The following is an 11,171-nucleotide window of genomic DNA, read 5'->3' as shown; positions in this document are numbered from 1 at the left end:
AGAGATTGCTTTGGAAGTGAGAGAACTTGGTTTTCAGCATCGGGGTGCATTTAGCAGTGATTTTGTATGGACTTCATCTGCATGCCAGAAGCAATAGGTTAGAGCATCTCTCAGGGTAAAGAGGCAGTGTGGTTTGGGGAGTCTTATTCCTTGGAAAGGTTGAAGTATAAGCCACAAAATTTACTCCATGTTTCCCCAGGGTGAGGGAAGGGGGCAAAAATTTTGAGTGTTTCAGTTTTTCTGTGTTTTAACATTACTATTAACTGGTTTGCCCTGAGCAGAAGGGAACTGAATTCTGATTTCTACATTTTCCAGGAGCCACCCGTGTGGAGCATCTGTGCAAACAAGGTGCTGGGAACATCCCCCAGCACTGTTGGGGAGTTGCACCCTGTTGAGATGCTTGGGATTGTGTTGAGCTGCTAGCAGATGTCTGGCAGATGCTGCTCTACATCCACCAAGTCCAGAGATTTATCTTTACATAGTGATTTCAGGTTTCACCTTAATGGCAGGTGAGTCATAACCACAGACCCAAGCATGTGGTCTTGAGCTCTGCTGCAGATACTGAGATAAGAGCTGTCTGCTGGCTCCCTGCCATCTCCCAAGTAGGGAGATGAGCTTTACCTCAGACTCAGCTCACTTCTTTTCCTCCTTGTTTAGGCAGCTTGGATAAATGCATTTTGAGAAGACAAATCCAGGCAATAGTGCTCTTCCTTCCCAGTCTATGTAGTGAATTCCTGCGTTTAGGAAGTGCTTTCCTACATATAGGGTCACTGTTGCAGTTCTTCTGCCGGTTCTCTGCAGTATTTTTTTGGTTTTTTTCTAAGTTGCCTGAGTCATATCCACAAATACAAACTATGGTCATCAGACTTGTAATTGCTTATCCTGGAAATGGGAAAATTTCTGATGAACTTCATACTCACTGTGGCCTTTTATCTTTTGGTCTCTGTGGATCTAGTCACAGAGCTGAAGTTGGACACCAGGTTCTATGGAGCGGAAATTTGTGCAGTTCCATTGGTATTTATTTTCCTCTTTGAAGAGGTATTAGACTCTTGTACTAATCTCTTCAAGAGACTAGGAGGGAGAGGGAAAGTGACATTACTTAAAGGAAACTCTTTAGTTTTAGAAAAAAACTTGAAGATTGATGTATTAAAAACAACTAAAACCCTTCAGGGATAATTTACATGGGTATGATACCATTACAAGAGTTGGAATTGAGTTACAACTCTATTTACAAGAGTCTTGGGGAGTTTCTCATGGACATAGTGAGAATATTACAAATACATCATGGCTAAATGAAACCACCACTATAAAAAAATCTTTGTGGCTTTTTAGCAGGTCCTTACAGGAAGGTGAGTACTCATCAGAATCTTGATGCAGTTCCCACAGCCCTGGTATGTTTACATCCAGGTCTCCTCATCAGATACTGGCACAGCCTGTCTTTTTTGTTCTTATTTGAGCTACTGCATTTTCAGGTCTGAATTACTTTCTCAACAGAAGCTGAGCCTTTTACAGTAAGGCTGTGCCCCAGAATGAGTCTTAGCTCAGTGCATTTCTGCACTGGTGGAGATCTTTGTTTGCCATGGCATCATAGAATGGTTTGGCTTAGAAGAAACCTTTAAAGGTTATCTAGTTTTAACGCCCCTGCTGTGGCAGGGACATCTTCAACCAGACCAGGCTGCTCAGAGACTTGTCTTAACCTGGCCATGAAGGTTTTCAGGGATGGGGCAACCACCACCTCTCTGAGCAATCTGTTTAAGTGTTTTATCAATCTCAGAATGAAAAGTTTCTTCTTTATATGTAGTCTGAATCTACCATTTTTAGTTCAAAGCCATTACTGCTTGTCCTGTCTCCATGGTACTCAAATTACAGTGCCAGCTGAAGTAGGTTTTCCTTTGCAGCCCAACAGTTATTATTAACATAACAGCTCAGTTTAGGCGTTTAAAACAAACAAAAAAAACCCCCAAATCATACAAACCTGAGCTGGAGCCTTGGCTCTGAAAGGCTAGGTGTGTTTTCTGGCTTGTACATTGAGACCCAGTTGTAAAGATTTGCCAGCTTTGTGTTGTGTTTAGCTACTTGTAAGCCTTGAAGAAGGACAGCAGCAGGACCCTGAAAGGTGGGTTGCATGTGCAGTTTTCTAAAGGGCTCTTCTGTAGTGGTGACTTGATCTGTAAATCTAAAGCAATCACGGTTTCTCCCCTTCTGGCCCTTTGAGCTAGGGGTCACCAGCAGCAAACATCCACTCGGTTGTTTCTACCACCACCCCCTTGTTTCTCTCCATGCTAGAATCATCCTCCTGGAATGGCTTCCCTTGTTTTGCTTTTGAGGCCACAGATGGTGGCCCATCTACTGCATTTCATGGTGTAGTGTTGAAATAGTTAATAGTATGTTAAGAGAGAAGATGCAACGTCTTTGGAAGTTTGCTTGCAGAATTCACAGTATAACAGTAGATAGTCCTACCAGGTTATCTAGAAGACATCTGCCAAGGAAGTGCCAAGAACAACATTCTCCTGCTGTGAAGCTTATCTGATGCATATTGAGATTCGTCCTGTTGTATGGTCTAAAACAGGATCATACTGGAATTAAATTTAGATTAATTCTAGATGCCACCTCCCTTTTGTTTAATTACCTGTACTAGAAAGACAGTGCTCTAGACAGAAAAGAAAGGAAAGAATGGACTATTAAAACATTTAAAGGAATATTAGAAAAGAAAAACTTAACAATTGCAAATATGAGTTTGCAATATGCCATGTATTGTCCAGAGAATTAAAGAGCATATGCAGAACTCTTTAGCATTACCTTTAAAGCAGCTATTGTATGTCATTGGAAAATGCTCAGGAAGGTCTGGAAGTAGAGGTATCATGGAGTTGATTTCTCTGGATTTGTCTGGTGGCTGCTTATTTTTGGCATCAAAAAAGGAAACCTGAGCCCTCTGCTGAAGCATTTCTGAGGGCTTTTTCCACTGTGGGTTCTCTGGTATGCAGTGAAGGCAAGTGTCCTTAGTTCAGCTGGGTGAGAGTTAATTTTTCTTGAAGTAGCTGGTACAGTGCTGTGTTTTGGATTTAATATGACAAAAACATTGACAATACTCTGTTTTAGTTGTTGAAGCCAGCGGCTGCTTGGTACTCAGTTGCCAGCTGGGGTTAAGCTGCGACACAGCAAGTTCAGATTGCGACATCTCCCCGACCAGGGCAACTCCAGCTGCCTCCTTTCCATGGCCTCTGAGTCTCATGAAACTTAATTTCCTTTGTTGTGCTTGGCTGAAGTTGGCCCGTGGGTTCAAAAGCAAATGCTTTCGTCTTGCACAAAGTATGGGCTCGTAAGATTGTGCGTTTCTAGAAAAAAAAAACAGGCTGAAGAACAGCAGAGCTTAGACCTCTATTGATTCCTGTCTGCTGGAAGGACTAGGTGGTTCAGGGTTACTGCTTTGACTTTTTGGGCTTGCTGGGTAGCTGGTTATTGTGGGGAAAGCTGATCTTTGCTCTCCAGCGTTTGGGGTGGATGTCCTTGTCGTTTCATGTCCTTGGATCTTGCCTTTCTGTGCTGCTGCTGGGCTGGGTGATATGTTTAGAGCAGCCCTGCCTTGGCTGAGAAATGCCAGCAGGTTGTGCTGCGGGGCTCCACAAGAGCTTGTCTGTTCAGCCTCCCTCGGGCAGGGAAACCCCAAAGGATCTGGGAAAAAGTCTCCGCCTGATCCGGGGCTTCCTGATTAGCCCTGGGTGATGTTCAACTTGTGCTTTGGCTGGAGTTATGTTTGTTTTACCACGTTTGAAGGAGAGGTCCTTTGCAAATATGCAGAACTTGCCCAGCATCCTGCTGGTCCAAATTAAAAGGACTAAAGCTGTTTGGACTGGATTGTACAATCTCTTTGAAAAAGCAAGCAAATAACTTGTCTTCATGGAAAGTGGCTAAATTATTTTAACTCTTTCAAGCTGGGATAGGTGAAACCAATTGCACTGTTTTGGACTTAGGCAACTTGTTCCTGTTCTTTACTGCAGATGATGTAGCCAAAGCTTGTGAGTGTGAATACTGTTATATCTTTCACATAACTCTTATAACATTGAGGAACAGAAAAGGAGGAGGGATTTATTCAGCTGGATAAAGCTCACATTTAGAACTGACTATCATGGCTAGTTAAAACAAAAACAACCAATCAAGATTTAGCCACATTCTAAAGTTTAATTTAATCTCTGCTCTCAAATCTTGAGACTACAGTCACTGCTGCCGAATAGAAAGTGGGAATTTCCAAAAGTACTATGCTGTGATTTCTCACAAGTGCTGCACCCACTATAGGCATTTTCCTGAGTAACTTTGCTCATCCTTGGTCACTGCAGTTAAGCTGAGGTCAGCAGCTGACTAATGACCAACGTGGGCTGTACCATGGGGCAGAAGTTCCCCTGCTCTTGCAAAACTGAAGCCTTTTACTGCAGTAGAGTGGGGATGTGCACAATGGCTGCCAGCTGGTCCTGCACCCTTGTGGCATCAGGCACTGACAAGAATATCTTTATTCTGGTGTGGTACCTCGTGTGATGCAGGCGATGCCAGGGAGCAGATGAGCCTGTGAAGTACCAGGAAACAGAGTTTGCTCAGGGAGGAAGCTTTGCTGATATATGTGCACAGGGCAGTACTGTTAGGGAGCAGCTGAAATCCTTGCTGATGACTTTTATGGGAACTAGGTGAAGCTTGTTATGTAGAGAGGTGCTAATATAGTTGTTCGAGGGACAGGGGATAAATGGAAGTGGCTTTGGATGAAAGTGACTGTGCACTTCTGACCAGCTCAGCTATGGGCACTTGCTGCTGGTAGAAGACAGCTCTAAACTGATTCCTCCTGCCTGCATCTTGGTGAGTATTCCCAACAGTGAGAGCGCAGCAGTGCTGTGTGTGCTACAGCCAGTGCTTACAAGTTCCAGGCAAAAAGCTGTCTGATCTGCAGGAAAAAAGCCAGCTGTCCTATCTCATTCTCCTGATTGCTGGGTCAAAGTGTACTGCAGAGATGTTGTAAGAGCTCAAGGCAAGTTGTTTACAGCTTTTTTTTCCCATAATTTATTGATTTTTTACATATACCTGCATGTCTTCAGTATTTAGACTGGAGTAATATTGCCTAAAGATCTTCAGAACACTGTGAGCTTCCCTGCTAATGGCACCCTGGAGTGGGTCAATTTACAGTGGAACTTTCCTTAGCTGGGGTTTAAGTCACCAGCATCTTGCAGGTCAGGCAGGTTCCTTTGGACCAGAACTACCTTGGGAATTTTTCTGGCAAGTTTTGCACATTTCATGCTACTTCAGTCTGCAAGGAAAAGTAGAGAGACTTCTGCAGGGAAGAGCAATCTTATGCTCCAGCAGTTTGTGGCATGCAGAGAGCATCCCATTTGGAAGGAAATGGTGAGCCTCATGAGCATGGCCTCCATGCCTCCCCCAAATCACATGCAGTCCTGGGGCCTGTTTATAGCCAAACAGAAAACTTTTTCAAAAGATGATGTCACCTCTTGAAAATCACATCCATGTGAATGCAAGCAGGAAGGGGAGCAGTGGCTGAAAGGGATGGAGGGCTCCACGTGGGCAGCAGATGCACATGGCTTGCAGTAGGACAACCCATGTATTTTTTCCCAGCTATGAGCCTTGGTTCTGCCATCAGTGTGTGCGAGGCTTGGTAGATGTCCTTTTTGTTGAATGTTTGCAGTTTTGTTTGACAGCAGGAAATGCTGGAAAATAAATGTTAGTGAGAGCTGTCAAACCCTGTAATGATCTCCCAGGGGAAGGAGTAGCATCCCTACAGGAGTTCAAATCCTTACAGACTTAATGTAGCACAGGAAACATCCTGGCAGCCTCGTTTGGAAAGGATGACCTGAGAACACTCCTGTGCAGAAGTAATGAATGATGTGAGCAGGAGAGATCCATGTGCATGCTGAGGGTAAAGGAAGATCAGGCATTTCCATGAAGAACAGTCCTTCCATAACTGGTCTGGGCTATTATTCTTCATGCTTCTGGGTGCACGTGATTGCTGGCCAGATAAAAGCCAAACGTACCTTTGAGTGCATTTGTAGAGAACTGTCTGCAGAGGGAATTAGAAGCCAGAGCAGACAGATTCTTTGAGGTATGTGATATTTGTGCTCAAGTCAATTGTTTCCCCATTGAGCTGCTGGCTGAAAACAGATCTATGTGGCAGAGTCACAGAGCCAATTTCTGGCCACAGGACTGGATAAAGATTTGCTACATTACCATGTCCTCTTCTTAGCTTAGCTTTAAAGTTGTTCTGATGCCTGTCACTAAGGAGAGAGGGCTGCAGCAGTGAGGTGAGGTTGCCTCGTGCCCCAGCTATGATGTGTGGATGCCCACTGTGGCTGCTCCTTCCCACCCTCTGTGTGTTCATGTGGGGATGTCTTGGTCTAGGAATTGTCCCACAACAACTTTGAAGTGTATATTCTTCACCTGTTGCCAACACAGATGTCATGGCTCTTTTAAAAGCAAAATGCAAGATCTCTCCTGTTGAAAAAGCAAAAAGAAGTCTGAGATGTCTCTTCCCCATCTCTGAATCTGGCTCCAGCCCTGAACCATGAGGTTTAATATTCCTTCATGTCTTGCATTTCCTGCCAAAAGTGACCAGCAAGGTGCTGGAGGGAGGCTAATTCTTATTCTGAGATTTATTGCACTACAAATCCCCCTTTAGCACTGCTAATTAAGTCTAAGCTCCACTTACCAAATGACCGTGTACCTTTTTGCAGGACTGCCATGTGGTACCTGTTTGTTCTCTCTCCATGGGTTTCCTGGTCATTCCAGTGGGTTGAGGAGGCCATAATGTAGATGAGACTAATAATAAACCTGCACTAAAAGCAGCTGCATTATGGAGGAACTTTAAACCCCGAAGCAAAGCAGACAGGGACAGTTTTAACCACAATGTGCTCTTTAATTGAAACCTGGGCTGGAGCTGACCTGCCTGCCTTGTGATACTGTGTGGGCTGGGTGGGGATGCAGTCTGTGTTGTTAACCTACTGCTATAATATTTACACAGATAATTTTAGCCTCTGACATTGAGAAAATGATTTTCTGTACAACCTTGTGGCTTGGGCCACCTATGTACTCTGGGAGAGAGGAGATTGCATGGGTGCTGGCATGGGTCCTTTTGCAAGTTTCCCATGCTCCTGACAGGTAAGCAGTCACAGGCTGGGAGACAGCAGTACCTCTGGGGGTGGTGCATTGCAAATCACTTTACTTTGTCTTTTGCTCATCCCCTGGCTAGAAGAGCCTCGTTGGAGGCTTTTTATTCCCAGTGCACATCCCTCTTATTGGGTGCTTATGTAGGCTTCACAACAAGAGACCCTTAGCTTTAGCAGCTAGATTTGAATTGCACTGCTGGAGCTGAGGAAGGGTGTGGGACAGACGGAGCAACCTGTGGTGCAAGTTGAGGTGGTGCTGATGTGCCAAGGCAGGTCAGTGGAAGGTTGAGACTTTTTTTTTTTTCTTCCAGGGTTTCCAATGTGCCTGGGCAATACATTTTAGCTACAGCTGTCACTTACTGGAAAGTGCTGCTGCATCGCCTTTTTGAGCCAGCAAAACTTGGAGAAAGGCCCTGCTAGTAAGGTCTGTGGGCTGATTTGCTGAAACAGCTCAGGCAAATGAAGACTTTGGGTGCTGATTTCATTGGGACCTCCTGAGGTGCCTCCTTATTCATTGGCTCTCAAGCACAAGCTAAAACAGAAGGTTTCTGGAGCACAGCTGCTGCTCAGCCCCCAGCAGGGGTGAGCAGTGGCTGCCCTACCCAAGCACAGCTGTTTTGTATTACTGGGGTCTGATAACAACTTCCTCTTCCCTGTGTGTGTGTGCTGCTGGCCTGGCACTTGTGGGGCCAGAGCTACTGGCTGGCCTTGGCACTGCTTTTTGGGTGATGTGTATGTGCAGGCAGCAGATGGTGGTCACTGGTATTTTAGCTTTGGGTGTTAGGGCAGGTTTCCTCCTGTTGACTCAGAAGAGAAGGGGCTAAGAGAGCTAAAAACAAGCTGGGGGTGGCTCTTCTTGCTCGCTGGCTCTCATAGCTTTGTTCACCAGAGTCAGGGAGGGCAGAAAAAGGGAGTGTTCGGCAAGCTGTGTAGAACAAGCTGCGTAGAAGTAGGGAACAGAAGGAAGAGGAGACAGGTCCTTGAAGTTTTGTGTCAAGCACCCTATCTGTTGAATTTTGGCTGCCTGCTCAGGAAGAGCAGTCCTTGCATGGACAGGCTGATGAAGAGCACCAGGTTCTCTTGCTTGTGAGACTGGCTGGGGATGTGGGCCTGGACAGATGGCAAAGCAGCATCTGTGGGATGGGTGAGAGCATGGAGGGGCAAGTGGCTGTACCTTGTTCTTCCCAGATACAGGTACCTGAAAATGAATAACCTGTGAATTCCAGTGACAAGAGCCAGCCTTGCTGCTCATGCTCTGAATCACCTTACTGGTGGGGTCTGTCCTCCATCCTTCTGTGGCTGTCACACAAAGACCAGAGGTATTTTACATCTGGGGACAAAACAGTAAGAGATGCTTCCTTAATGTTGCTCTTGCCAGATTAGCTGGCACAGAATTGTGCTACAAAGCATTTATCCTTCAATTGCATAAAAAGAAAAGCTGGCCAGCCCCTCCTGTTTTTATTTGATGTTTAATAATTTAAAATATTTTAGCTATGCTCCCCATTGCATTAGGCTGGAAGCATGGATATATTGAGATGCTGCCATGGCTTAAAGAGTTCGTGACCTGTACAGCCTGGACAGGCTTGAGGTACAACAGAGAGCTCAGCTGGAGAAGGGTTTCTAACTTAGGGAGGCAGAGGAGGAGAGTGGTGAAGTCAAGAGAAATGGTTGGGCCTCTCATTTCCAGTTTCCTGCTTCCCACCCCATCCCTGACTATACAGCTTCCCCCTTTTTAACACAAAAAGGCTCTGTTGTAAGGGGGAAGGAAACAGAAGCTGTCCTGCTCTAGAGTGGTGTCAGTCCTGCATTGCAGCTTTCCACGAGGCACTGGCTCCCTGTCAGAGATGCCAACCCCAAACAAAGCTGTTCAGGATGTTTTCTCAGTGTGCTGTGCCACAGCAGTCCATGTTGGCTGTAAAGCTGAACAGACCACTCAGGGTGGCTTGGAAGAGAAACAAACTGCCTGCCAGGAAACACACCTTTATTTATTGCCAGACCAGGCAGAAATGTGTGCAGGGCTAGAGTGTTTTTTCATATAAGAAGTTATGGATATTTCACACTGCAGGAGAGAAAACATGGTACCAAAGCTCAGTATGCCTTGAAAGGACAAGAGATGGTCTGCTGAGTACAAGGACCTAAAATCCATGGATTTTCATAAAGGTCTGTTTCTAACCTTTCCTGGAGTGGGGGTAGCCATAACAAAAACAGGGGACTTTTCATTGGCTGATATCCCCGCTCCTTCTGCTAGCTGGGTAAGAGACTTGTGTTGAACCTGTGGCTTCGTGCTGCTGTTCTGTCAGCTCCAGGCTCTTTCTGAGGTGTCACCTCATCAGGTGTTTATTCCCAAGTGTTGCTACCTCATCTGCAGTGCACTGATTGAGCTATTTCTGCTGCTCTACTCTGTACTGAATTAATAGCAGTTTTTTTGGGGGCAGATGTTGATTGCTTTTCTACTTTTTCAAACCAAAATCAGGAACAGTTCTTTTTCCAGCAGCATCTTCACCTCTTCATGAGTTGGATGCAATATTTCCTTCAAATCACCATCCTTTGATCTCAAGGACAGGCTCTGAGAAAGCCTTTTCTAGCATTCAAAGGCCATGACCTCTATCACCATTCCTGCTATTAAGTGGTTATTGCCTAAGACACTCATCTCTGGATTTGTTCCTGGATTTTGAGTAGGAGATTCTGGGTAGGTTAACTCAGCAGACATTGACGTGATTCAGCTAATTTGAGATGTGTTTTCTCTGGAAAACTAACAAGTGCATGTGTGAGCCAACTTTAAGGTTCCTTTTTCTTGGTGAAGTGAGAGATTGCTCAAGACAAGGTGACAGAATATTTATTTTAACTTTTAAATCATGGCAACAGTTGTATTTTTCCTCCACCTACTCACTGTCTTAAAACTAAAAAACAGCTGAACCAAACTTTCCAAAAAATTTTCTGGCAGAAACCAGAAGGGCAAAATTCCACCTGAAAAGGTTGAAGTTGCTTACAACTGCAAAGAGCCACTTGGGAATAGACGTGAGAGCTGTCCATATGTGCTTCTCTTCTAATATTAACAGCAATGAGAGTCCTAGATGGTCAAAGAGTGTTTTATAGGTACTTCAGGTACCCAAGAAGATGCCAAAAATCTGTCATGTTGACAGACCTTAGCAGTATAAGACATCATTGCACAACAGCTCTTCAGAAGTGGAGAAAACTGGTTTCTGATGAAAATTGAATTAAGTAAAGGGAACTGTAATTACTGCAGTTGGAATATGGCCTGACCAGTAACATTTTTTTAAACTTTGCTTGCTGTGAGCTCTGTCAAAAGTGGTCTATTCTCTGCTTTGCATCTCACATGGAAAAGAACCCTCTGAAAGCAAAGATTAGCTGGCACTGTGCAAAGGTACAGAGTTCGACCTGGGAAGGGAATCATCAAGTAAAATTCAAATGCCACCTTTGGCAGCACAAGGTTTTTTATTGGCAGCTGTTTATTCAAGTGTTGACTCAGCCTAGCTTTTGAGATCTAACAAGATTGAGAGCCCTAAGGGCTTATGGCCATGGGCATTAATAAAGCAATCTAATTAAGAGATAATTAAGTCACATTTATTAAATTCCTAATTAAGCAACCAACCGTAAATTTGTTAAGTAAGGAATGCTCAGTTGGGATTACTCACTTTCCCCACCCTAGCAAAAGGTTAGAATGGGGGGAAAAGAACTCCAGAAAAATCTTCCCCCTTCTGAAGTATAATTTATAGTTTAGGTGTGGTGCTTGTGGAGGAAGCAAAGACTAAACATCTCTGCTCTGCTGAAGGACAGGGAGAGCCCTTCCACAAGGTTTCCCTCCTCCTAGCAGTGATAGCACAGTGGGAATGGATGTATCTGCATAGGAGCTGCTCCTTGGGAAGAAGAGAAATGCAAATCTGAAGATGGGCAGGGATCTCTGTTTGCCTCCCTTGGTGTTGGGTTAAGTCAGCTTTACTGCAAACTCATGACCTCAAGTCTTAATTAAGATGACAATCAGTCCTGAAACTTCTC

The sequence above is a fragment of the Catharus ustulatus genome, chromosome 6, assembly GCF_009819885.2.
Source record: "Catharus ustulatus isolate bCatUst1 chromosome 6, bCatUst1.pri.v2, whole genome shotgun sequence".
Classification (NCBI taxonomy): Eukaryota; Metazoa; Chordata; class Aves; order Passeriformes; family Turdidae; genus Catharus; species Catharus ustulatus.
Note: the sequence above shows the minus strand (reverse complement) of the source record.